This window comes from Octodon degus, unplaced genomic scaffold (genome assembly GCF_000260255.1).
Source record: "Octodon degus isolate 3935 unplaced genomic scaffold, OctDeg1.0 scaffold00051, whole genome shotgun sequence".
Lineage (NCBI taxonomy): Eukaryota > Metazoa > Chordata > Mammalia > Rodentia > Octodontidae > Octodon > Octodon degus.
Genome location: NW_004524627.1, coordinates 2033420 through 2058208, shown reverse-complemented (window position 1 = coordinate 2058208; position 24789 = coordinate 2033420). Strand labels below are relative to the sequence as shown.

Genomic DNA, 24789 nt, shown 5'->3' with positions numbered 1-24789 from the left:
CTAGGAAACATGAATAAGTCAAGCCATACAGTTATATGTAGAAGATGGGAAAGGCAATGATCTTAGTAATCTTCAGAAGATTTTTTTAATCTCGCAGTTAACTGGAAAGATCCTCACCCTGACTAACTATATATACTGATACCTGTGAACTAAGCTACTGCACTGCAGATGGTATTTTGTAATAGTAGTTTCATTCCTGGAGTGCCTGTCATTCTGGTCTTTGAATATGGGCTGCTTGTCATGACATGCCAGTTGCTGCTATGATGTCTCTCGGATGGTTGTTCAAAAAGAAGGGGGTGGTGAGTGAAAGCAAGAGACAGGTAAAGGAATATTGTGGGACTGTCCTGCTTCAAGGTTGTATATGGTGAGAGTTTTGGGCTTATGTGTAAACATAAGAAGTATATAATGCTTTAGGCATATTTTTAAAATATGTTCTAATTTTTAAATGTTTTTTATCATATTCCGTAGGGACTTAAAGTTCAACATATCAATACTTTATGAAAAATACCTGTTCCATATTATGCCTACGATTTTTTATATTCAGACAGATAGTGAAGCTAAGCTTAACAGCCTAAGTTGTATGGTAATAACAATAAGCTTGTCTTGTGGATGGTTAACAACCTAAGTTTGCAGACCAAAATTAGAGATAAAAAGAGAGCTGCAAGGAAAGTCAACATTTTGGCCCTAGCCTTCTAAGGTCAATTAGGACTCAGGACATATGAAAACTTGTACTGTAACGTCATGTAACTCCATAGTGTCCCAAATTTTCTGATCAAGGAGATTATAGGGCCAAAGAGGAAACTGACCGATGATGTAGAATGTGCCTAAGGAGAGTCACATGGAGAGAAAACATTCTCTCAGGCTTTCACAAAGAGCACACTGACCAAGCAATGGCCATAACTCATCCACATGGCTGACACTAACAAAGGTTCTACAATCTGAGGTACAGGATCTCAGGATAAATCCTGAGGGGATTTCACTGACCTTATCAGACCCAAAAGCTACAACTCTTGTTTCATAGGTCCTGCTTTATTTTGGACTTAACCATCCAGCAGAAAAGTACAAAAATGATATAGAAGAAGTAAAGCCATGCTGTTATGTTGAGCTGTAGGAGACTCAGGTCAACAATTTCTGACATTGCCAGGGAAGCAGAAGACTCAATACTATCATAGGCTATTGGACTCTTTTAGAATATTTTGCTGAGTTTACATACCTATAATATTCAAATAACGGAACTTAACAGAAAAAGGGTATACAGATGAATGTCCATTTTGTATCTGTGTATTCAAAGTGGTTAGTATAGATATATAGTTACATTCTTTTAATGAATACAGTGATTTGTTCTAATAGTGTTTGTAAATAGGATATCATGTCCGCATCTTGTACAGCAATTAACCACTAAGGAAGAATGTATGCAATGTGTTAATTATTGAAGATGTCCTACCCATTTGATTTGAAACTGTGTCATTGCTATTTATCAATAAAATTATGGAAAAAAAAGAACTATATAAAAAAGGTACTCAGACGAAGGTGTGCTCTCTAGAATTTATAAAACATTAGAAAACACTAGAGCCCCAAAATTTAAAGACCCAGTCCAGAAAAAAGCAAAGGAGACAAACACACGCTTCTCAAAGGATGAAATTAAAGAAGCAAATACATGAAAAAATGCTCCACATCACTAGCCACATCACATCTGTGAAATACAAATTAAAACAACACTCAGATATCATCTCACCCCAGAAAGAATGACTATTATAAAGAATTCAACCAACAACAAATGTTGGAGAGGTTGTGAGGAAAAAGGAAACCTTCTCCACTGCTGTTGGGAATGTAGACTGGTGCAACCATTATGGAAATCCGTGTGGAGACTCCTTAGACAAATAGGACTGGAAATCCCACTTAAACCAGCTATTCCCCTACTGGAAATTTTCCCAAGGATCTGAAAACATCATATCATAGGGATAAAACTGTGTCTATGTTTATAGCAGCACAATTTGTGATAGCCAAATCTTGGAAACAACCAAGATGCCCATCACCTGAGGAAGGGATGAAAAAGATGTGGTATTTTTATACAATAGAGTTATGATTCAGCTATAAAGAATGATAAACTCGAAGCCTTCATATTGAAGTGGATGCCATACGTGAAATAAACCAGACACACATGTGTACATATCGCATAGTTTCCCTAGTATAAGAAGTCAAAAGAAGAAATACAAAGGTATAATACAATTAAAAGGAAAGCAAGAACTTGAGGACTAGACAATGAAGAGAAAGCAAGGAAAAGAGCTAGGAAACATGACAGAGGCAAGCCATACAGTTATATGTACAAAATGGGTAAGGCAATGATCGTGAGAATCTTCAGAAGATTTTTGAATCTAGCAGTTAATTGGAAGGACCTGTGAGCTAAGCAACTGCACTAAAGATGGCAATTTGTAATAGTAGGTTCATGCTTGGAGTGCCTGTTATTCTGGTCTTCTGAATACGTGCTGCTTGTCATGACACACCAGTTGTTGCCATGCTGTCTCTCGGGTAGATGACTGCTTAAAAAGGAAGGGGGTGGTGGATGAAGGCAGGAGACAAGAAAAGGAGTGTTGCGGGAGTGTCCTGCAACAATGTTGTATATGATTAGATTTCCGGACTTATGTGTAAACATGTAAATTCTTTATTCCTATTTTTTAAATATATTTTAATTTTTTAAATTTTTTGTCATGTTCTATAGGGACTTAAAGTTTAACATAGCAATACTTTATAAAAAATATTTGTTCCATTTTATGCCTAAGATGTTCAATACTCAGACAGATAGGTTAAGCTCAACAGCCTAGGTAATATGGTAATAACAATAAGCTTCTCTTCTGGAGGGTTAACAACCCAAGTTTGCAGACCAAAAATTAGAGAAAAAGGAGGGATGAAAGGAAAGCCAACATTTTGGCCCTAGCCTTCCAAGGGCGATTAAGCCTCAGGACATAGGAGAACTTGTACTGTAACATCTTGTAACTCAGTTGTGTCCCAAATTTTTTGATCAAGGAGATTATGGAGCCACAGAGGATAGTGATCAGTGATGTAGAGTGTGCCTAAGGAGAGTCACTGGGAGAGAAAACATTCTCTCAGGATTTCACAGAAAGCACATTGGCCACGCAATGGCCATGACTCATCCACATGGCTGACACTGACAAAGGATCTACAATCTGAGGTACAGGGTCCCAGGATAAATCCTGAGGGCATTTGACTGACCTTATCAGATCCAAAAGCTACAATTCTTGTTACATAGGTCTTGCTTTATCTTGGTCTTAAACATCCAGCAAAAAAGTATAAAAACGAAGTACAACAAATAAAGCCATGTTGTTCTGTTGAGCTGTAGGGGACTCAGGTCAACAACTTCTGACACTGCCAGTCAAGTGGAGGACCCAATACTATTATGGACTACTGGACTATTTTGGAATATTTTGCTGAGTTCACACACCTGTAATATTTAAATGATGGAACTAAACAAAAAAAGGGGATAGAGATGAATGACCATTTCATATCCGTGTATTCAAAATGGTTAGGATAGATATATAGCTACACTCTCTTAATTCAAGGAATAGAGGGATTTGTTCTAATAGTGTTTGTAAATAGGATATCACGTCTGCATCTTATACAACAAATCACCACTAGGAAGGCAGTATGCAATGTGTAAATTACTGGAACTGTCGAACTAATTCGATTTGAAACTGCCTCATTGCTATTTATTTCTCAATAAAATAATGGAAAAAAAATTGAGATTCCCGTAAAATTTTTCTCATTAATAAACTAAACATGTATTATTAGATACTCTATGTCCATCTTTAACCCCTATTTACCTCTGCCTGTGGCAGGCAAATGTCCTAATTAGCCCAGGAATAGCCCGATTCAGTTGTTACCTCACAAAAATTACTAATTTCATCTTCTTTAACTTCTAAGTGTCTTTGTTTGAATGATAAATTATACAGCCTTTCTCCTAAATACGTGGCTCCTTCTGGCCATAAGCTATGATTTGTTCTCTGGTCCAAATGTCAGGATAATTACACAGATATTCCAAAATAAGTTAAATCATGGGTATATATAATACAGTTTCATTATTTTATAGTCTATTATAGCAAGTACATCTAGGGAAACGTCCTCTGATTCTCACTTCAATTAATGTAAGTTTATGTGACATATATTTTCTATGATAAATTACCCATACTTTTACGAGCAGATACCAAGAATTCCATATAAGTGGAGGTAAAACACTGCAACAGATGACTAAAAAAAAATTAGTTTGCTCATCTATAATACTTGCTGCACCAAATATAGAAGCATTACAAAGACATTTCAACAATATAATGTAAAAACATAAACTTGTTTCACATGTTCTTAATCATATATAACAAACTATTCATTAAATTTTTATAATTTCTTAAAATGGTCTCATTCAACACATAACTAATCACACAATGATTTCCTGATCTATTCAGTCTAAAACAGGTGCACCTGTCAACATAGTTGCATCTTTGTGAAAGACTAAGAAAAGCAGTCAGCAAGGTTCCTTAGCATAAAACCATGAAGTGAAACCTTGAAATGGAATATGAAGGAGCGCTGGTCAGCTTTCCCATTACTGGAACAAAATACCCACCATCTGAAACTTAAGGAGAGCTTTATCTTGGCTCATGGATTCAGAGGGTTAGGTACAGGGGAACAGGTCACGGCAGCCACCGGGTTCATGGCTACCTTCCAAAGCCCTCAGTGATGAGCCTCCTCCATCCTTCCCCAGCACCATGTTCAGCTATGAGCATCACTGGACTGGTCCTCTGGGGAGCAGAGCACCCCATGATTCAATCACTGCTTCAGAGGTCTCTTCATTTAGTCAAGTAGAAAAAACATAGGATAAAGTAATCCAAACAGTGAAAAAAAAATATGAATAAAGAAGATATTATTCAAAATCACCAATCAAAATTCAAATATGTGAATTCTAGATTATGTTCTTAATGAAAGTGGAAAGAAATTACAAATATATATTCTTGCATGTACGTCAAAAGTCCTGGAATTACAAATGATACAAACGTAGTTCCATGTAGTTTGGGGAAAAAGTACCTTACAAATTCATACAAGAAGGACTGACAGGGGCTGGTGGGATGGCTCAGTGGTCTGGAGCACCTACTTAGAACAAGCTAAGCTGAGCAAAGCACAGGGACCGCGGTTCAATCCCCCAGCACCACATGCCAGCCGGCCCGCCCCCTGGTGGGCCGAGCTGGCCACACACACACACACACACACACACACAAAATAAATAAATAAATAATTAAAAAAAAAAAAAAAGAAGGACTGACAGGGCTGGGGAGATAGCTCAGTGGCAAAAGTGTCTGCCTGGTAAGTGGCAGGTCCCAAGTTCAATACGTGCTAATGTAGAAAAAAAAAGGAAGGATAAAAATGAACACGAGGGGGGCCAGGGAGATGGCTCAATAGAATAAGCACTTCCCTGGCAAGCGCAAGGGCCTGAGTTCGATCCCCGGTTCTGCCAAAAAAAAAAAAAAATGAACACAATTTCAGGGATGATGAGATCCAAGAACTTGACTGGTGCTATCAGTACCCATTCTCACTAGAGACAGTCGATGACTGCAACCATTTTTTAATCTTTATTTCCATATTGAGGAAACCCTGAAGGAAGACTGGGGCAGAATTAGTGCTTCAATATTTATTGAATAAACAAATAAATGCTTTTGTAGGTTACAAATAAACGCTTTCATTATTGTTGTTTCTGCTTAGCTTCTATGTACTATAGGTTTCTGTACCAAAAGTGATAAACTTAAAACACATCCTTGTAATGTCATAATCCAATTATGGGTCTAATGGCTAACAACCTTCTACAAATTATGACAAAAGACAAAAGAGGTAACAAATATTTCTACCCTAGGCTGGTACTAGCCTTATCTGAATATTAAGATGAAGAAAAATGGAGAAAACAGAGAAGCCTAGATAGAGGCAAAAAAAAAAAAATTATACAACAATTAATATGTTCTTCATTATCAGCAAGCTAACAAAAACAAGGCTTTACACAATGTCTTAGTGGTTTTGGGTCTTGAATACATCACAGAAAACTTTTCATTGAAATATCCAATATGTTGGGGTTTTTGCAAGAGAAACAATACAAGATATATTTTCTAACATTATTTTATAATGAATCACCCAAAGAATATATACAAGACATACAGGAAATTGGTCCACATACTAAAGACCAAAGAATCTATCTGACGGCCAGGATGCTAATATCCTGCATGAGTTCAGAACCTATAACAATGGCTTTCACAATTCCAATTGGAGGCCCAGAGCCCATGACAATGTCTCATACAGGCCGGCTTCACAGGTCTGCACTGGGAAGGCCCAAAGGTCAGTGGTGGAAGTTAGAAAGTCTATGCCAGCAGGGTGAAGGATCTGTACTAGAAGGCTGAGGGATCTGAACTGGAGATAGAAAGCAATGCTCAAGGTAAGCACCAGAGCTTCCCCAAAAGTACCACAGCCACCCTCAGCCACAGTGAGGTCCTGAGCTCCTCCAGTGATGAGGAAAGCTGAGTTCCCATCAGGAAAGCCAATGCAACAAGCTTCTCCACAAGGCTGAGCAGTGCACCATCTCCCCCTCTGGAGCCAGAAAGGGATGCTCAAGATGAGAACCGGAGCTCCCACAAAATGAGCCACAGCCATTCTCAGCAACAAGGAAAGTCCCAAGCTCCTCCAGTAACAACAGAAGCCAAGTTCATCAGGAAAATCAGCATGACAGGGTCCTTCAGCAGAACAGCCCAACAGAACTAGCAGCTTCCAAAAGCTTCTCCAAACAGAATATCTAACATCTTACTAACAGCTTCTCCTGTTCTGCCATTTTAATGCAGCTGGCAACAATCCTCAAATGATCCTCCCACACCCAACATCATGCCAGTTCAGTTCAGCTGGGTGTAACAAGCTGACCGCCAGTTAGAAATCCGCTACAGTCTCATACATACAAAACTATGGAGTTGCACTGAGACCATAGGCTATGTGAGTTACATTCACTAATGGGCCAACCACTTACAAGTCTACAGACATTCATTCTCATTTCTCTCTAGAATCCATCCCTACCCATCATGTCACTTTACTTTTTAGTCACTGTCATACTGACTGCAATCTTATAAATGGCAGAGGATTTCAAAAAGTTGATTTTTGAAAAAGCTATACAAGAGAACTGCTCAAAGCATATGCAAAGCTATTGATAAATGAAGATCTGCCAGAATTAAAATTAGCATATGAAAAGAGGAAGCCAACAAATATGAAGTACTTCAAAAAGAATATGAATATCAAAGAATTGAAAGAAGTCTCTGAAAAAACTGATAAAACCAAATAGCTCTGCTGAAATGACCTCTAGCATCACGCTCCAAAAGTCAAACATAACTGAAACTGTCCAGTAAGACTATCGTATAATTTTGGGAAGAACTGCATCAAAAATATCAGCACTTAACTTTCATTCTTTGTTCATTTCAACAAATCATGATTATTTGAAATTAAGCACTAAATTTTAAGACTACAAGCAATTAAACAAATTTTCATAATTTTGACTCAACTTTATAAAGAAAACTCCAACACCATTTATTTACTTACTTACTGTAGGGTCTCACTACACAGCTCAGGCTAATACTGATCCTCCAGTTTCAGCTTCCTCAGTGCTAAGATTACAGGCATGTGCCACCAGCTGGGTCTGGGTGGTAGACTTGGTACACCCAGGGGTGAGACCCACACACATGTGGGGCCAGGGTTCGGGGATTGAACCTTGGTCCCTGCACTTGCCTAAGCAAGTGCTTACTCCGCTGAGACTAAAGCCTTTTTTAAAATTACTATGAAATACTGTCTTATCATTTAAGCTATATTCAGTACCTGCCCTATTTTCAAGTACTGTTTGAGGGAGACCTTGTAAGTTGGAGAAATATTTGCTAGTGCTTTAAATATTAAGTAGTTAACAGCTAACTTCTGGCATGGTACGGGACTAGTTTTCACAGAATATATGATAACAATATAAGGAACCTTAAACTACCATTTGAAATAATAATTTAAAAATTGCTATGATTAAACCAAAAGAGTGATAAATGCTCGGTGGTTAAGCAAAGAAACAGTAAGTTAGGGATAAATTTTATTTAAAAAAAAAATTTTAGTTTCAGTGCTGTCTTGAAAGGCAAAATTTAAAGTAAAGTATCTCTACTATCTTGCAGTACTTTTCAGTTTTTCATTAAAAGCAATAAGATGAGCAGGATTAGACTCATCTTTGATCTCTCATATCTACCAGCAGTTATGAAGTGATAAAGTATGGAGACTCAGAAAAACATGGTGACTGAAACAAATCCAGAACCAAGAATTTAAAGAGACATATAAATAGAACTTCTCCTGCAGATTCCCTGTTTACCATACCATTATTTTAGCCCAGAGCATATTTAACAAAAGCCCCTGCAGGTGATCATTACAATACAAAGGGAAAGCCAAGAGAATACAGACCAAAAGAAAAGGGCAAAATATAACTGATGCAACAGCTTCTGAGAGTATACAGTAGGTTAGATATGTCCATTCTTGGGTATATATGAGGAGAAAAGTAGTGAACTTAGAGCCAGAGGACAGGTGCGGAGGCCCAGCTCTTTACCTTATCAGCAGTGTTACCCTGGGACACAATCTTCAAGCAGTGCCATCTGTTCAAAATAATTCCATTGTGAATAAAGAGGTGACACCAAACTGTACTCCTACTCTGTGAGCCCTAGGAACATTATCTTAAAACTCATGATAAAAAATATACAGGAAATGAGACAGTGGATCCTACATGAGACAAGGTCACCCTATCAAAGAATAGATACTGAATTCCATGCTTTAGACACTGCAAGAAAATATATTTTATGAGCACACAGATGTAAATGATGCCATATTCTGACAATATAGTCCAGAGTGCACACTGAAAATGCATACATTAAGATAGACTAGAGATTGTGAGAATGCTGCTTTCAATAAATGATGGACATAAATGTTGTAGGAGTCTGTTTTCCTTGTAAACCACAGTCGTAGCCATAAACGCAAGAAAAATACTATTCTAAGGCCAAGGATGTTTAAATACACAGAAAGAGATAATGCCTCAGTATTTAGTTGTCTGCAAACCCTTAGTAAGAAAACAGATTCACCCTTCAGAAGTTTCAAAGACAACCAGCCCTACAGACATCTTGAATTCAACCCAGTGAGGTTGATTTTGGACACCTCATCTTACGAACTTCAAAATATTTTTTTATTTACAATTATTTGTTTTTAAGTCACAAACTTTGTTATAATTTCTTACACTGACAACAGGAAGTCAATAAAGTTGTCATCCTGAACTAATATATTTAAATCATGCTATAGGGGGACCTCATATCTGTCCACAAACCTATCTTAAGTACTTGTAAAGAACAGTGGCTATAGTTGTTCCCCTCTACCTAGAAAATTTCAGTTGTACATCATTACAGAACCAAACAGGGACGGTTGTGCAGCAAGCAAGTGAGCAGGGGGGGGTGCAGGGGATGGGGTGCGCATCTGGCACACGCACAAGAGGAACTTCCATGGGCCACAACAGACAACACAGATCACACACTCACACGTCTCCTTGCTTAGAACTCTGTGGCATGGCCCAATCTAAACATGGGAAAGTCTAGGAAATGTGAGCTAGCTCATCCCTATAAAGAAAAAAAGCTGATCATGGAAATATCTGACAAACTATCAAAAGAAATGAGGGGGAAAACTAAAACAAAACTCAGTTAAGGATGAAAGCCACAGCAGGAAAACGCCTTGAGATATAACTATAAAAGCTGATGACAAGCATGTGAAAGTAAACTATATGTGTACAAACAGAAGTGGACAGCAAGAAGATGTATGTTTCACAAGATAGTAGAAAACCATATTGTCAGCTTCATTAAAAGACCTTATCTTTAAATTTCACACTATTCAAGCATAGTAGTAAGAATGTACAAAGCAGGTTCTGAAAAAAAAGCAGGTTCTGTAATTCAGATATTTTTCATACCCATCTGTTGGCAGCTGAACAATGAAAAACCACTTCTTTTTTAATTTTAGCTGATGTAGAACTGTTAAAACATTTTAAGAACTGTTAAAAACAATATGCCTACCCCAACTTAGGAATCAGTCTAATATTCTATTATACTAAGTTCAATTTAGAAATGTAGCACGCATCATCCATAAGAGCCATTTGTTAATGAAGCTTCCAAAAAGTGTCAGCCATCAAAATGAAAAACACTTGAACCTCATATTCAAAATACTTATACACTATACATTTTTTAAACTGCAAGTAAATTTGACGTAATAGTTTCCCCATAACCAAGTAAGGAGGGGTACAGAAACATTTTTATAAAGTTCCTAATATATAAATGCTTTGTTTGTTCTGTAGTACTAGGGGCTGAACTGTGCTACATTCTCAACACTTTCTAGTTTCTTCTTTTAAATGTTGACATGGGGTCTTGCTAAATCACCACACTGTCCACATGGGGTCTTGCTAAATTACCACACTGTCCACACTGAGCTCAAACTTGCTATCCTCCTGCCTCAGCCCCCCAACTGCTGAGATTACAATTATGCACCACTTCCCCCAGTTTAGAAAAGTAGGCCCCAAAACAGTAGTTTCAGACACAATGAAAGTGTATCAATTTTAATTTGGAATTTTAATTGTTTATGTCCCTTGAGAAAAAGACGTCTATTATTCTTCAAAAGCTCTGGATTAGTTTAATGGTTATCCTCATATTACAAATGAGCTGCATAACATCTTAATCATTTGCAGCTCCTTAGTTTTGTGAATAGCTATTTTCTCAGTAATAGGTATAGATCTGCAAGCTTAAAATCACCAGGGGTGTATTAGTACATATAGTATGTATGTACATATTTGTACATATGACCTACTAAGTCATATGTACAAAATGCAAGATGTGTCAGTGCAATGGACACCTGGAGGATCCAGGGAAGGGCTTGGCGGCCATGGCAATGTCCCACACAAGGCCACAGCAAGAGGCAGAGACCAAAGGATCTGTACCAGAAGGAACCAAGGGCCAGTGCTGGCAGCTGAGGTGTCTCTGCCAAAAGCCTGGAGACAATGCTCAAGGTGAAGGTAAAGACCAGGGCTCTTCTCAACAGAAAGCCAAAGCTTCTCCTGGGGAAATCAGCCTGAAATCCTGCCTTCCTATTCTACTTTTCTATCCTTTAGCACCTATGATGACTCAAATCAACTGGGCTTTCCTGCTGAAGTTAACAATTAACCAATTAACTTCCACAGACTCATAGTTTCAGTCCATCCTGATTTGTTGCAGTTTATTTTTATTCTTGCCCACCTTTTAAGGGTCCTTACAGTTGCCTAGGAAAGGTCACGATACATAAAAATATTACCTGAACTTAAGGTTTTGCACAATGTGAGAAAAAGCATCACCATATGAAAGTACATGTCCACAACTCACATCTGTCCATGTAGCTCCATGAGGAGATGGGGTCACAACACACACATCTTTTCTTATGCACAGAACTGAGATGAGTTTCTAACATAAATTTCTGAGTTTTCAGTTAAAAGAGCTAATACTGAGATATTTTCAGAAAAGGTCACCAATGGCAGACATTTCAGTGACACAGAATGGGTTGCAAACTTTACTTACCCTGCTTGACCTATTCAACCTGCTCAGCAAACTCCTGTCGGGAAAATGACAGCTGTGTTCAAATTGACAGACGAAGTGGCTGCATTAAAATACCAACCAGAGTTATGACGGCGACAAGTAAATGCTGGGACTTTTGACATGTTTCAAAAGGCAGCAGAGGTTCTGAAGGAGACTAAGCCTAGACCCTCTTTCTCTCAGTTGGTCCACAGTACTTAGCTCAGCTTTCAACAGTTTCAGTATTCCTGTACTTTCCAACAAAAGAGCCCCAATGGAGGAAAGAATGGGTCTGCAACCCACTCATGAATAAGCCAGGTGAATCCATTTTGTCCATGCTAGAAGAGTGACAACTGCTCAAGTTCACAAATCAAGGTTTCCTAGAACACACACTGCATCACTAATATATGAAAACAGTATTAATAAACTTCCCAACCAGTTTTAACTACTGTATAAGCTCCAAATCCAGACACAGATATACATATGGACAGACAGACACTGATCTTCTTATGGTCTTGCTTTTCTGAATGAACCTTGACTGAAACACAGATTCTCATAAAACAATCCTTACTGGCCCATCCTCTTATGTAATTCCCTCCCCTAACATAAGAAAAGACCAATGATGTAACAGGAAAGACTCTCATAATTATGTTACCATATTTGGTTAATATTTGCAAATATAAAGTCCCTCAAGGTTAACTTTGAGTTATTTAACACCCCACCGACTTGAATCACCAGAGCTATCTGCATGACTGTGGGACTGGGCAGAGTGGTACTGTCCAATAGGGCGATACAATCCACCTGATGGGACAGTCTTGCATAGGATTTCCCTTTAGCCTCTTTTTTTTTTTTTTTTTTAATTTTATTTATGTGTGTGTGTGTGTGTGTGTGTGTGTGGCCAGCTCAGCCGACCAGGGGGCGGGGCTGGCTGGCATGTGGTGCTGGGGGATTGAACCGCGGTCTCTGTGCTTTAGCTTAGCTTGTTCTAGGTAGGTGCTTTAGACCACTGAGCCATCTCACCAGCCCCTCCCTTTAGCCTAAAAGAAAGCGAAAACCCACACTGTCACTATACAGAGAAGACTTCAAGGCTACTGCAAAGAACCACAGGCAACACAACCAACACACAACAGAGAACTCAGTCCCACAACTGCAGTAAATTCCTGACTTAGAACAAGTTCTGTTCTAGGAAAATGTTCACAAGTCTGATTCTTTCTTAATCGCACAAAATGAGCCTTACACAGTACACCTGTGAAAGTTTATGACTGGAATGTTCCTACTGTATAGGAAAATGAATGCTGACAACAACCTGACTGAGCTAAGAGGACCCAGAGATCCAGAGTACAAAATGACCTAACTATATCTTAACTGCAGCATCCAAAGACCTTGAACAGAGAATGCAGCTACGCCAGATCTACACATGATATAAAGAAACTATGACATAACAAATGAGTGTAATTTTAAGCCACTAAATTTGTGGCAACATCATAGGTATCAATTTTAAACTAATATACCCACAAACCACCCTTGTAGTTATATTCTATTTCTAAACGCTCAGAGTAGATTATTCATCTTAAGAGGATGAGAGTCATGGAAAGATAAAATTATAAAGCAGTTTAATTTGCTACACCACATTTTCTAAGAGATAAGATTATTTTAGAATTGAGTATCTTATATACATTCCACCAACAATCATATCCCAAAGATATTGAGACAACAGTAATCACTGCAGTACTTAACCTCATGCAGTATTTTTATAGTGGTATCTCAATACAGAAATTGTTGGGGAAAGTTTTTAATCTCAAGGTCTCTAAACCCAAGAATTGTGATGGAACTGGTGTCAATGCTGCTATTTTTCCATTTCTGTCTTAGGTATAAGGATATATTTAAAAATGGATTTCTATCTCTGTTTGTTAATGGTTTTAATGATGTGTATCCAAAAAACATATACTACTGGCATGTTTTTTAAAGACAGGTATAAATTATTCGTATTGATTACATTTTATAAAATGACCAATATTTGAAAGGGCCCATAAGTAATTTACCCAAAGCCAATACTTCTAAACAAGACTGCTTAAAAAATAATCAAGCGCTGCCAAATTTCTATGAGCTCCCATAGAGAAGTAATATTCCATAAGCCATGAAGGATTCCAAAGGCCAAAAGGCTGACTTGATTCATTAAAATGTAGTAATGTAAGAGACTGATTTCAGACCTTGCAAGTAAGATATGAGAGAAATGAAGATTGCTATTAACTGCCTAACAGTTTCTTATGTTAAAATTGATAGGTTATGGCCCTAGTAAGAATTGCTGAATTATTATGGTGGTCATCTAATATGGCTGAAGCCCTTAAAACAGCAGCTCATCTTCCCAGAGACCACCTCCCCCCTTCTTCTCCAACTAGGCCCAGGATGCAGTTTCCTTTCACCTTTCCTGCCACTCAGGGAAGGCCCCAGTCAGCTCCTCAGGTCTATCTAAACTTCCCTCTCAAGCCCCACCCCTGCAAAGGCCATAACAGCCTCAGCCTCCTTTTGTTCCAATCCAGAGAACTCCTTATCTTCCCAAATTCTCTCCGTGTCCTCTAAGATAATGAAGTCCCTTTTCCTTTATAATAAAGTACCTTTTCCCTTTCCTTCTGCGTGTTTCTCTGCTGTGACACTGTTAAAACCTATCATTTTTGGTGCTGTGACCTGGAATGGTGAGTAGTGTGGCTCCCGGGACAAGATCTGCCCTGGTTTTGAGCTCCCTCACTGAACCTGCTTCTGCTTCTGCTTCTGCTTCTGCTTCTGCTTCTGCTTCTGCTTCTGCTTCTGCTTCTGCTTCTGCCAACAGACTTTTCTAGCTTGCATCCAACACCGGCCAATTTTAATCCACACAGGTGAGCCCCAAAACTCGTCTTGGGGAATCCCGCCTCGTATTTTCCTCTCTTCTCGAAAATCGTGAGCTCACGTCGGGGTCCCCACTCGTCTTCCTCGGCCATCTGGTCCCCAGCTCTCCACTTTTTCTAGTGAAGACTGGTAAAGTGGGTGTTAGCCTTCTCTCTCTCTCACACTCACTCCCGGCTAAAAAGTGATGGCTTTTTAATGGGTGGGAAGTGATGTAGGGCTTTTGCCCTCATCTTTGGCTCACCTTTTAATTCGGTCACAATGGGAAATACTCATTCCCAGTTCCTAAAAGACATGTCATTGGGATGCCTGGTCCATAATTTTGGCTCCCTTCGCCTCCAGGAGGCCAAAATACCTAAGCAATTAATTTTCTGCTGTCAAGACAGCTTGGCCACAATTTAAGCTCGCCTTCGCCTGCCTCAGCCACAGCGATTGCTTCTGATATACCCTCTAACCTCTTTAACTTCCAGGGACTACAGAGATGCCTCTCCTCCCCCCTCCCCCGTCGCCCCTTCTTCTCTTCTGTCAGTTGGTCTACATTCCTCGCCAACCCCCATCCCAATTTACAATCTAATCACAGTCTTTTTTTTCTTCCAAAAATCTCTCTAAAAAATCAACTAATAACACATTTTTCCCCAACAGTGCGTGCCCTTCCCTCTACTATCCATCAAGCTAAAGAAACGATAACAGCCCATGGAGCTAATGAGCACACTGCCCTGTGCTCACCTTCTTTCCCCTCACTCCCCGCCCCCCACCCTAGCCACCCTTGCAGGCAGTCTCCTGGTTCCAGGACTTATACATTGTCAGTGCTCCTCTATTGTGCTGTGTCCACCCTTCATACTCTGCTCAGTTTGCTTGCTTCCACTCAAACCTAATAAGCACTATTAGACCTAAACATATGTATAAATAAGAGGGTTTTTTTAAAATCTTTTTTTCCAAATTCCTCTTATAAGAGAGCTCTGCTATTTGACTTATAAAAGTTCTGACTAGTCTCTCATAATTACAAACTTAAAAAGGTCATCATAGTTTAACCTGGCCAGAAACATATTTGAGTGCACTCTTATTTTATAAAGATGTCCATGTGTCCTGTATGTACCTGTTTGTTTTTAATGTCATTCTGTAAACAGCTGTTCCTTGTTATTTGAGCTCTAAAATATAAACTTAAAAGCATGCTTTCTCCTGAGTTACCAGCTGATCTAGGTAATACCAAAATTAATTTATAAATAAAAACCATTAAAATGGGGAAGACTGTTGGACAGAACTCTTGATTGATGAATAGAGGGTGGCCAACCTTAGTTCATCAATAGAGAGCCCTCAATAATTTGGTCATTGGTTAAAAGAGAAAGTTTTTAGAAAAATTTATAAAATAAAGTTTTGTCATAAAAGATGCTTAATATATTAAACATATTTATGCCTTTTAAAATACTGTATGCTACAATATAAATTTTCTTTCAGATTTAAACATATGCCTTTCTCTTATGCTCCAGGTATTTACAGCGGGTTCCCATCAAGCCAACATGAGGTCATCAGCCGAATGATAATTTTCTAACTAAAATTTATACGATATATATCCTATATATGTGCTATTACATTTAGAGATGCAGATTCCTGTTAAGCCAACATGAGGTCATCAGTCAAATAATTTTATAACTAAAACTTATATAATATGTATCCTATGTACATTTAAAGATGCAAAAACAAAATGGGGATTTCATGACTGTTATGCTATACTGCTATGTATGACTATTGATGCCAAAAGATTCTACATAATTATATAACTGTTGTCCATTAACATCCTACAGTGATTTAACTGCTAAAATGTCCATGGTTGATAAGAAATAATAGTTCTCTGGTTACACTTTATATTTCAAGGTACTTGATACTCAGATAAAATTCTAATAATCAAGTGTATTGCTCCAAACTAAGTATAGTAATGTAAACCTAGGTTCTCTTAAGGCACCAATTACTATTAATTCCTATTTTATATCTCTGTCTGTTCCTGACATTCATGCAAGGCTAAAACCACAAATTTTGGCCCTCAAACTCCACAGGAAACGTACTTAATCTAACTTTCCGTGTCTTCAATAATAGAGACCAAAATTAACTATAAATACTGCCAACTTTTGGCTGCGACACTCGGGACTCCCATCAAAGCAGGACCTTGACAAGGTAATGCTGAGCCTAAACAACGCTGCCACCCGAGCCAAGTGCAGTGAAGGACACTGGGCATGAACCTGCCCCAACCTGCAGCCATCACTAGGACATCTACAAGTCTGAGGGTCACTGGAAATGTGCCTGCCCTGTCCGCCAGAGAGCGGGTAAGTCATCCAATTCCCTGCCCTCACAAGAAACCTCACTACAGCCAGATCCGTATACTTGAGCTGCATAGTCTTGCCGCTGAAGAGCAACAACAGAGCTTTGGTTCCATGGCCCACATCGAGGCAACTTTGTTGAGTCCCAAGTCTCGCTGGTTATCTCAGGTAAAAAGAAAACTCTTCTTGCTGACACGGAGACCACACATAGTGTTCTTCCTGAGTTCTAAAATCATTATATTAGCTCTAGTCTCCATAGTGGGTGTTGATGGCCGACCTACATGACCCCTTCAAACAGGCCCATTCCGTGCTAACTTCAGACACTGTTCTTCACTCTTAAGGAAACTGTGATCCCAACATGTCCCATATCTCTCATGGAGAGAGACCTCCTCCAAAAACTCCACTTCTCTCTCACCTCTCTCTCCCCCCACAGTGTACATCCTACAAACCCAACCTCAATGTACAACTAGCTCCTCCCTCCCTCTTCCCCTGTCAAGCATATGCTCTGAGACACTTACAGTCCCACACATGCTGTTCCTAAACTAGTGTGCCTCAGCAATCCCACAGTGTTTCTGTACATTCCCCAATACCCAATAGCCCCTAAACACCAAGAGACTCAAGCCCATCATTCTCCACCTCCTTACCAATAGTTTTCTTAAAAATATCCACTTGCTATATAATACACTTATTCTTACTGTACTCAAACCCAATGACCTCTTTGCCTTCTCATGGTCTTATTCAGACACTCTGATCTCAACAGCTCACATGGACAGTCCTACCTCAAGGGTTCAGAGATAGTCCTCACTTCTTTAGCCAACTTCTTGCTGCTGATCTTGAGACCCTTGATGATCTCTAGCCCAGCCACTCCTTCAATATATCGATGACCTCTTCCTTTGCTCCTCTTCTCATGCCCTGGTCCTAAGACAAACAGCTACTTTTCTCAATTTTCTGTCAGGACCAGCTTACACAGTCTCTCCCTCCAAAGCTCAGATAGCTTCACTAAAAGTCAAGTATCTAAGACCCTCACTCCCACTACTCATGCAATCACTGCCCACCACAAAATAACAGGTTTTATCCTTCCTTGGTTTAGCTAACTTCTTTGATCTCTGGGTTCCCAATTTTGCTTCCCTAGCAGAGCCCCTATATAGAGCATCAAAAGGTTCCTTGTGAGAACCCCTAGACCTGACTGCTCCTATATATTTCCCCTTTTGCAAGCTACAACAAGCCCTCCCAAGGGTGCCAGCTCTCTTAACCCAAACCAACTCAGCCCTTTACCCTGTGTACTTTTCAAGGTCACAATACAGTGAGCATTTTACGACATAAAAAGAGACCATCTTTTTAGGCAGCAGCCTACCTTTCTAAACAACTATAGACAATATAGTTGGTAGATAGACTCCATGTCTCCACACAAACACATAAGAGACAAAAAGTTGACTTTACAAAATACAGTTGTGTTATAGTACTACAGATGGTGCTGACTCCCTTTCCTCACATTGATGTCAAAAAGCTAAAGATCAATACTCCTCTTCAGCATGGTCATGGTAAAATGACACAGATTATAGACCCCCCCTCTTGCTTTCCCTCCTGTGTCCTTTAATCATGATGACATGTACTCATAATGTGCTGTCTTTTTAAACTTTTTTCAAGGTTTCTTCAGTATCCAATGTGAGCCGTCACTAACTATAAACTTCTAGTCCTAGCTGAGACTCCTGGTGCTAACTTCTACATGGGCGTAAACCATCATCCTGTCAACTCCCTTCAACCCCAGGACGACACCCCAGTTCAGCAGGAAGCAGTCTAAGAGACACGTCACCCCCTTTATAACAACCAAAAGATGGGAATGATAGGTTATGGCCCTAGTAAGAATTGCTGAATTATTATGGTGGTCATCTAATATGGCTGAAGCCCTTAAAACAACAGCTCATCTTCCCAGAGACCACCTCCCCTCTTCTTCTCCTCCAACTCAGCCCAGGATGCAGTTTTCTTTCACCTTTCCTGCCACTCAGGGAAGGCCCCAGTCAGCACCTCAGGTCTGTCTAAACTTCCCCCTCAAGCCCCACCCCTGGCAAAGGCCTAAAAGCCTCAGCCTCCCTTTGTTCCAATCCAGAGAATTCCTTATCTTCCCAAATTCTCTCCATGTCTTCTAAGACAATGAAGTCCCTATTCCTTTATAATAAAGCCCCTTTCCCTTTTCCTTCTGTGTGTTTCTCTGCTGCGACAACGTTAAAACCTATCAAAAACTGCAATACTTTTGACCCTAGCACCACAGCCAGCGCCAGCCCCGTCCCCTGCCCCCTCACACACTGAGTGGGCCACCAAGCCCCACATGGTGGTGCTGTCTGTAATCCCAGCACTGCGGAGGCTGAAAACAAAAGGACCACTACTGGAGCATAGTGAGACCATATACCAAATACATCATCATCATCATAAAACTACAATACTACCTAATCAAGGAAAAATACTACAGAAATTTTTCAAAATTACGACTAATTACTTACACCTTCTATATTAGTATTTTGTTTCCTTAATCTCTTTGCTGGATCCCCAAATTAAAGTGGTCCTCAGAGATTTTAGCAATGTTTCACTGATCTCTGAATCAACAAACAACATGCTGGCAGCTCCAAATTACAGGGGAACAGGAAGGGAAAGCAGGGAGGAAAAGTGGAGGGAGGGAGGTGTCTACAGCAGGTTCAAAATAGGAAAATATAACCCTATCTGCTATATGACCTACATATTTGTGTCCCCTGAAAACACGTATGCTAAAACCTAGCCATCATTGTGAAGACATTAAGAAGCCAGGAGTCCAGGGAACAAAGAAATCATGAGTGTAACTGGCACAGCAAAATGGAACCTTACAAGTTAGAATTGTTTCATCTAGGGACAAATGACTTTCCTAAACTTTCTCAAGGCCACACATAAAGACCATCTCATCAGCACAAATGAATGGACAGCAGACACAGGTGCTGACGCCAGGAAGTTGGCTCCTCCAATATTCCTCATGCTGTGAGCACCACCGCTGCTCCTCTTAGCCTGGAGAAATAAAATATGCAGACGCTGGCTCCAGGAGGTTGGAAAGGCTTCTCTCCCTCTGCTTCTTAATAGGCAAGCTGCTTGCACACCTTGGACAAAGTGTGATGGTGATTTGAGATAAATAAGGCTCATTTCTCTCCTCAGAACTAGCTTTAAACAAAGGCTATTTTCCTTTTCACCAAAATATATGGCCTGCTTTGGTTTAGTGAGTAGCAAGAAATAGATGTTAAGTATATGGAACTCAATGCCCAGTAACGAGCAGATCCTTCATGAAGGGGATTTGTATAACCCTATTTTTATTTATTTAATTCTGGTTTTTTGAGACACATTTTCATTATGCAGATCAGGCTGGCCTTGAACTCACTTTTAGCCCAGGCTGGCCTCAAACTCGCAGAGATCCTGCCGCCTCAGCCTTCCAAGTGCTGGGATTACAGGTGTGCTGCACCACACCTGGCAATGTGTGACCCTTTTCCTAGAAGAGATTCAGAAGAGCATATTCATCCCTTCTACCATGTGAAGAGAGAAGGTCTCATTTATAAGAAAATGTCAGCTCTGAGGGCACCCTGACCTTGGACTGCTCAGGCTCAAAGGTTTTGAGAAATAAAATTTCTGTTATTTATGTAAGGAACAACATGAGCGGGTTGTATAAAGGCAACATGGTGTGAAGTTACTGTGCCTAAGTACAGGCAGGGAGAGGGTGAAAAAGCCATCTATGGAGAAGAAAGAGAAAGCAGGTTTTTTTGTTTGGGTTTTGTTTTTGTAAAACAAAAGAAGGCAAGGCATATTAAGTGGGAAGATTTTAGTAAACCTCAGTGGTCAAAGTTCTCTGGCTGGCTGGTGCCTCAGTGGGTTAAGTCTTTGAGGCGTCCGTTGTAAATGTTTGGGTGTCTTCAAATGCCTGGGCTGTTTGAAGATTCTATGTTCCATCTTAACTTTTAAGACACCCCGCCCTTGGGGAGGGCAGTCCTCCAGTGCTGACCAAAGAACAATGCCTCCATTGGTAGACAGTCTGAGTACTGAAGTCATGTCCAAATCAAACCTTACAGTTTAGAATCTACAGTTTAAGGTATTGTATCCTATCATGTTATAAACTAGGTCTCTCCATTTACATGAAATAAAGCTCTCTATGATTACCATATTCCTACATAAGGCTCATGTGATATCTCTGGAAGCCAAGCGTCATTTTTTTTAAAGTCACAAGTGAGTAAAACTTAGAATTTGCATGCAATGTGCCTAGAATTCTGACCTTGCAAAAAGATTTATAAGAGTACATCCCATTCTCAGGCACATATACAAAGACATGAAGAGGTAATTCCCCTTGCCTGTGCCCTTTCTCCAGAAGTAAGTGCAAATGTGGAATACTCACAGAAGAAATTCCAGGTCGGCCACCACTATCCATGAAACTGGGGCATGCTGGGCAGCTCTGGCTATTCTATGTATGGCCTGTCCTGTTTAATTACTCTTCAGGGAGTTATACACATCCACATCTCACCAAAGTAAAGTAACTGCCAGACATCAGCATCATCTATGTGCATGTGTAGACACAACAGTGTATAATTACCAGGTACTTCTGAAAGCTGTACTGCGTGTGTACACTTTTTCTTCCAATGAAACTCTTTGCTTAAAGGCAGCATCCACTCCGTCCCTCCATCTTCTTCCTTTTCCTCATTGACTAAGACGGAAGATAGCAAGGCCATTTTTGCCACTGAGAATAACTAGATATTATGCATCGCAATGTGAAGTGTGCTGAAACACATTAACAATATACAAAAGTATGTCAAAGGAAATTAAGATGTTGCATTGAGGCAAACATTTTATTCTTCTCTTAGAAAACATTTACAAGCTGCTCAGTCTTTCATATCACATAGTCATTACCTGCATAGCACAATCGACTTAACTAATCACGTTCTTTGTAGACAGGATAAATTATTCAAACAGCTTCTTTTGAAAACTGACAAGGCCAATAAATCTATTGGAAATCACTAGATTTTAAACTCATTTTACATAATCAAAAGGTCTTTAAAAAGTAAAACTATCTTAAATCAAAATGCCCATAAAAAATAAAACAAAATGTAGCTACTAGGCAAATTAATACCTTTAGGAAGCAAAAGTTTCCCACAGTCTCACATTATTTAACATGAATTAGGATTCAAAAATTACTTTCTAATGATTGTAGTGAAAGCAATTAAGGGAACTGACTGTAAAAATATTCAGTAAATTTTCTCTGTGCCTGTTCATTAAACTATTTCTCTTGAGTATACTCTTAAAAGAAAAATACAACAGAACATTTAAGGAATAAAAATGTCTTCATGAAGAAACATGTACAGATAAACATACACATTTACTCTCAGACATTTTAAATTTGTAGTCTTACTTAATCCCAACAACATTCGTGAAATGAAGGTATTACGTCTGCATTTAAAATAAGGAAATTTAAAATTCAAGAGGGGTAAGTGGCTTGCCTAGTGCCATACAAGCAGGTAAGAACTGAGCTGTAACTGGACCAACTCAAAAAACCCACAATGCCAATTATTATTGCCATATAATTATTACTTCCACAAACGTTCTTCGTTCTAGGCCCTACAATATGGCTTCCCCAGGATAAAGGACAAATGCCCATGCCAATTTACCTATTCTGATAAATATCTGACTAATGAATTTTATTTTATTTGTATTTATTTACGTACTTATTTATCTTGCGGTACCAGGGATTGAATTCAGGACCCTGCGCTTGCCAGGCAAGCACTTATTCTACTGAACTATCTCCCAGCCCATATTTTTTTTTAAAGAACACAAAAATAGTAATTTTAAAAAACAGCATTAGAAATGATACAAATTTTCACTACACAAAGTAATAGGAATTCAACAATGGTTGCTGTATTGCATGAAGTTATCTTCAAATTAGTTGTTTAGGTCAACAGACATAAATATGCAAAATCGGTTTAAGGAAAAAAAATAAGAAATTTTTTTAAAAATAAGAAAAAAAAATTAAGTTACTGCTTCTTTCAAAAGACCAGCAGAAATTGCAGTGCAATCATCCAAATTATCCTGCATATATACATAAATGCATCTTTTGCCCAAATTCTGATTATTACACTTACTAGTTCAATGATGTCACATCACTTCCTCGAGTCAAAACCACCTCAGAAAATTACCTGTTGGTGACCAGTATTTCTCAGATTCAAAGTTTTGCTTCCAGTATTGGAAGACATCAGTTAGTGAACTGAGTGCCAGATAAGAAAGTGGGCTGTATCTCACAGAGACACACACTGAGAAAACTATCAACACTTCACCCACACAAACTGTTAATGTGCTTGCCCTTTCCATAAGTACGTGTATTCTGTAACACCACCACTGCGGTCTCCTGTTTATGAGAAAAAAATAATTTTGGATGATGCCTAACTTTATACCATTCTACATAATCTCTTATTTTTAAAATACCTTTTACCCTGGGCAGATAGCATACGCTCCTACTTGGGAGGCTAAGAGAAAAGGCTCACAAGTTCCCGGGCTACCATACAATTTGGGAGGCTGAAGCAGGAGGATCACTGTGAGTTTAAGCAGCCTGAGCTACAATGTGAGTTCTAGTACTGAACTACACAAAAGACTTTAATTTTTTTCAAAAAAGACTGCAAATGTAGCTCAATGGTAAACCAAGTATTTAGCATGCTTGAGGGTCTTAGATTTTAACCCCAGTTCGGCCAAAGAGCTCAGCAGATTAAAGTGCCTGCAAGCAGGTGCAGGGGCCAGGGGTTTGATCCCAGGCCCTGCCGTGCTGGCCCCACCTGGGGGCACGGTGAGACAGCAATTGAGAATGGGACTGGTGGCACATGCCTATAATCCCAGCACTTGGGAGGCTGTAAACAGGAGAATCACTACAATTCCAATCTAGTAGTGAGACCCTGTACACCCTGTAGACCCTTCCCTACAAAAAAGTATTAATCTCATTTAGATTTAATTACACCACATTATGCTGTCAAAAGTTTTTACATGTTAATATTGCCTTACAACTGGAGATGCTATGAACCTGTATACTTTGTTATATGTTTTTACTTCAATTGAAAGCATGGCCACAGTGATCTTCCCAGGAGATAAAAAAGAAGTAGAATTTAATTAGAATTTTCGTGGAGTTCCTAGTCATTTTTATCACTTCCCGCACTAGTAACAAAAAAAAAAATCTGTTTATGCCTCAATTTCCTTTCTCAAGAACCAAATACAAAATCTAATTCCATATAAATACAAAATGTTTATGAAAGTAAATCTTTAATTTACGTGCATTTGCAAACAATTTTAACACTACTGTTTCTTGTAAGTCCTTAATCACAAGAATTTTATACAGCCTACTTAAAGCTAAAAAAAACCAAACACCTGTTAAGTATTCAACACTGAATAAGAAGCAAACAGAAATAAGAATTTGAACTACCGAGCATGTGAGACTACTTATCTTCTATCTGCCCAGCAATTAGGAAAATTCTGGTATTGACTTGAATCTGACTAAGATTATTAGCTACAGGTGCTTACATAAATTCACAAGGTAAAATCCACTTTAAATCATAAAATAGTACTCTTTTTAAAACTGTACAGGCTGGGGAGATAGCTCAGCAGTCTAAGTGCCCGCTTTGCAAGCACAAACACCTGAATTCGATCCCCAGTACCACACGGCATGCCAGCTCCAGAACCCAGGGCACACTATGTTAGCCCCAACATCAGGCATGGTGGCTCACAACTCTTAATACCAGTGATGGGGAGGCTGAGACAGGAAGATCACTATGAGTCTGAACTATGTAGTGAGACCCTGTATCCAATAAATAAATATATATATATTTTTGCCATGTGCCAACCTATGTTGGAGCCAGTTGATTATGAACTGAAATCTCCACAATCAGCTAAGTAATTCTTTT

At 39.1% G+C, this 24789-nt stretch overlaps 1 protein-coding gene across 3 annotated transcripts in view; it reads right to left on the bottom strand.

Moving 5' to 3' along the window:
* Tusc3 (tumor suppressor candidate 3) overlaps positions 1-24789 on the bottom strand; it is a 256150-nt gene that overhangs the window by 230349 nt on the left and 1012 nt on the right. The gene's annotated exons all lie outside the window — the stretch shown is intronic.